This window comes from Lupinus angustifolius, chromosome LG17 (assembly GCF_001865875.1).
Source record: "Lupinus angustifolius cultivar Tanjil chromosome LG17, LupAngTanjil_v1.0, whole genome shotgun sequence".
Taxonomy (NCBI): domain Eukaryota; kingdom Viridiplantae; phylum Streptophyta; class Magnoliopsida; order Fabales; family Fabaceae; genus Lupinus; species Lupinus angustifolius.
In genome coordinates, this window is record NC_032025.1 from 8,913,059 (window position 1) to 8,917,725 (window position 4,667).

Genomic DNA, 4,667 nt, shown 5'->3' on the forward strand with positions numbered 1-4,667 from the left:
AAATTACATAACCTTATTCAAAAGAAAGTGTTTAGGAACATGAGCTATCCATCCAAGGATTGGCTACTTTTGAGTTCCAAATGAGAGTACAAAATTGATTTTTGCATCTCCTTTGCCTTCTCCTTTTCTCCTCTTGAATTCTAAACTACAAATTACAAAACTTACTTGAAAATGAAAACTCTAAACTAAGAAATGAAGAAAGGACTTCAAAATCAGAGAATTCCTTCTTTCAAGTGTTTTTGAGAGGTTTTTTTTGATGAAATGCTCAATTACAATCTGTTTTACTCGAAGGAAATGGCCTCTATTTATAGGCTCCACTCCAGACCGCTGAGCTGCTGAGCTGGACCGCTCAGCAGCTGACCAAACCCTTCAGCATGGGTTTGGTCCCTTGACCAAGTAGCTTAGTCACCTCCTTGTGCATGACTCATCAAAGCTAGTTGTGGGCTACGAGACCAGCTATTGTGAGCTACTTCTGAAAAGCCTATGGTGGGCTACTTGAGGTGAGGTCATGGATGACTTCATGGTTTGCTTGATGGTTAAGTCAAGTTTGGTAAGCACCGCCTAGCGCACCTGCTTCACCGATGAGCTGCTTCTTCAGCAGCTTTTGACCGTGATGACTGGGACGTGGCTTGGTGCTTGCTGATCTGGCGAGGAGTCTGGTTCTCCGTTGAGCAGCTTGGTTTGACCGCTGAGCAGCTTGTTCAGCAGCTTGGCTTGTGCCAACCTCGTGTCTGATCTTGTCAAGCATATTTCTGACCGTGCCAGGCCTAGTCTGGTGCTAGGTTGAGCACCTAAGCAGGTCTGCTCAGCTGCATGGTTGAGCACCTTGGTTTTCTTGACTTTTGTTGCTTTTTGACCATGAATCATTTCTCTTCTTTTCTTCTTCCACGCTCAGCTGCCTGGTTGAGCACCTTGATTTTCTTGACCTTTGTTGCTTTTTGACCATGAATCTTTTCTCTTCTTTTCTTCATTTTATTTCTACAAAATACATAGAAAGGCAATACAAACACAAATATACCAAATTGTGATATTTTATACAAAATGTATTGTTTTATGTTGGTTTTTCTCAATTATGCTTAAGATAAGTGCCATAAAAGTGTATGATTTTTAGGTATGTTTGGCACTTATCATGGGGTTATGGCAAGAACTTGAAAACTTTAGACCTATACCCTCATGTCCCATCCACCGTGACTCCAATCTTGTCACTCTGGTCAGAAATTATAGAGAAGATGATTGTGCTATTAGATTCCGCAAGGGTCTGAATGAGCAGTATGCAGTAGTGAGATCCCAAATCATGCTTATGGATCCACTGCCATCTTTGAATAAAGCTTTCTCTTTATTAATTCAATAAGAAAGGCAATTGAACTTGTCTGATCCATTGGAGTATCCCAAGATCCTAATTAGAAATTCTACTGAAACCTCTAACAAAGGAAGATTCAGAGGAAGAGGATTTGCTCCTAATGGAAATAATGACATGGGAAGAAGCAATAACTTCAACAGTTTTAGGGGTAGAGGATCTGGTTTCAAACTGTGTTCCTTCTGCAAAAAAAGTGGCCACATTGTGGATGTTTGTTACAAGAAGCATGGCTTCCCTCCTAACTATAAAAGAAATAGCAACATCAATTTTGCCAACACTGAAAATTAAAAGCAAGATGTTAAAGACAATTTAGGAGGATTCACAACTGAACAACACAAAGCAATTCTGGTCATGCTGAAGGAATCAACATGTGTCCAAGTGACTAATCATATCACTAATGTTGAGTCCTTTGATTCAGGTAACTCTATGACTCATATAACCATGATTTATCCTACTAATACAAAAGATTGGGTTCTTGATATAAGAGCAAATGATCATGTTTGCTTTTCCTTATCAGTATTCCAATCTTCCAGAGAGATTGATCTCATACAAATCAGATTACCTAATGGGAATGAAGTGATGAGTAATATTGTTGGAACTGTAATTTTTATAATGATCTTTGCCTTAGCAATGTTATACATTCCTAGATTCAGTTTTAACCTAATATATGTTTCTAAATTAACCTGTGCCCTTAATTGCAAGCTGACCTTCACCAACACCAAATGTGTGTTGCAAGAGGAGTGCACATTGAGGATGATTGGTGCAACTAAGGCCATAAAAGGTCTTTACATCATTAGTTCTAAGGGCATGAATTACCATTACAATAGCAGAATTAGTAGTGTTAGCAATATTAGACATATTCATAATGACATTTGGCATAAAAGAATGGGTCATCCTTCAAACATTAAGCTTGCCATATTGAATAAAAGGTTTTCTTTCATTCAACATAGAAATTCTAATGAACCTTGTGATATTTGTCACTATGCAAAACAAACAAAGCTTCCCTTTCAAAATAGCAAAACTGATTCTGATCACACATCTTTGATCTTATACATGCTGATATTTGGGAGCCTATATCCATCCCCTATATCCTTGGGCACAAATATTTCCTAACCATTATAGATGATAAGTCAAGGCATACATGGATTTACTTCATTACCTTATTAAATCCTTCTTCAATCTTGTAGAAAACTCAATTTAGTTTGAAGGTCAAGATCATAAGATCTGATAATGGACCAGAATTCAAGTTAAATGAGTTCTAAAACTTAAGATGGGTCATTCATCAAACTTGTTGTGTTGAGACCCCTCAACAAAATGGGATTGATGAGAGGAAACATCAACATATGATTGGTATTACTAGGACCCTCATGTACCAATCCTCTCTACCTAAGTTTTTTGGAACTATGGTGTTGCACATGTTGTCTATTTGATCAACAGACAACCATCTATATATCTTAGCAACCTTTCTCCTTATGAGAAACTCTATAATCATGAACCTAATTTGCTAAATCTGAGAATTTTTTGATGTTTATGTTTTCTTCTACTATTACAAGTCATAGAAAGAAACTGGATTTTAGAGCTAGAAAATGTGCATTCCTAGGTTTCAAAACTGGTGTTAAAGGATATATATTATTTGATTGTTTGAGTAAAGAGATTTTCATATCTAGAAATGTGAATTTTTATGAAGATATGTTCCCTTTTGCTAATAAAAATATTACCACTAAGGAGAATGATAAATCTTCTGCTCCTACTTCACCTTTTAATATTAAGGACCGTTACCTTGATCATGATTTGCCTAACTACTCTCATGTCAATCCTAATGAGCATGATAATGTTCAAGATACTGAAACAAACCTTCTGATTGAAGGTCATGATGAAACCAATGTTGATCACCCTGTTAATGATTATCAGTTTCTTGATATGGATCTTAGAAGATCTCCAAGGGATAGAAATCCTCCTACCTATTTGACTGCTGCTTAGGAGCTCAAATTCCATATCAAGACAATCACATGGTTAAATATACCTTGTCTCAGGTCTTATCTTATGAAAGACTATCTCACCAACATAAGGTTTTTACCTTGGCTATCACTTCTAACTCAGAACCTGAGTCATATGAAGAGGCTATTAAGAATCAACATTGGATTGATGCCATACACAATTAATTAGAAGCCCTTAAGAAGAAAAAAACCTAGATTTTGACCAATCTTCCTAGTGACAAAAAGGTTATAGGCTGCAAGTGGATTTTTAAAGTCAAACATCATGCTGATGGCAATATAGAGAGATATAAGGCTAGGCTAGTTGCTAAGGGCTACACTCAAACTGTAAGGTTTGCTTACATTGAGACATTCAACCCTATTATTAAATTTACCACAATTAGAACTATCATTTCTTTAGCTTCCATAAAAGGTTGACATTTGCATCAATTAGATGTCAATACTTCCTTCTTACATGGTGACTTAATAGAGCATGTTTATATGAAACCTTCTCTAGGCCTTAACATTCCTAACCAGTCTCTTGTGTGTAAATTGGAAAAATCTCTCTATGGCCTAAAATAAGCTAGCAAACAATGGAATGCTAAGTGATCGAGGCCGTACCCGATACAAATAATATAACAATTAAAACTGCAGTACTAGGAAGTGACTCCTAGGTCGTTTCCCAATGATTATCTTTCAAGCAAAGCATCAAACACCTTATACTCACACACACACAAGGGGGGTTTTGTTGTTGGATAGTATGAACATAAATCAAATTCAGAAATAGTAGTTAAACAATGTAATAAAATGGCTAAATCCCTTTGGTTCGTTTGTTCACAACTCAATCCTCGGTTTCAAAAGATTATTTTCAGATTCCAACCATTAACTTCCGAATTTGTTGAGAATCAATTAACTAAGCGATAATCAATTCAAAGTTCCAGAACATAAACATCAAACTAAGCGAAATCAGTAAAGGTATGAAACGATTAACAAATTCACACGAACTAAGCATTCATGCACTAGAGAGAGTAAATCAAACTAAGTGAAGATAAACTCAACCAACCAGTTTCTAAGCAATGGCATTAAGCAAACAATATTCAGAAAAGAGAGAAGAAATCAACAATAAAGAAACCGAAAATGCATTAATAACAAAACCTCAAGAGTTGTGATACATTACCAAAGGAACTTAGTCCAGAAATTTAGCTTTCCATGGCAATGGAAGAGCAAACCCTAGCAGAGCACAAAGAGGGAAAACCGAAAGTGTGTTTCAAAATGAGGCAAAAAGTGAAGTGTGTGTGTTTGGAGTGGGGAATCCGAATTTAACCCCTCCAACACAC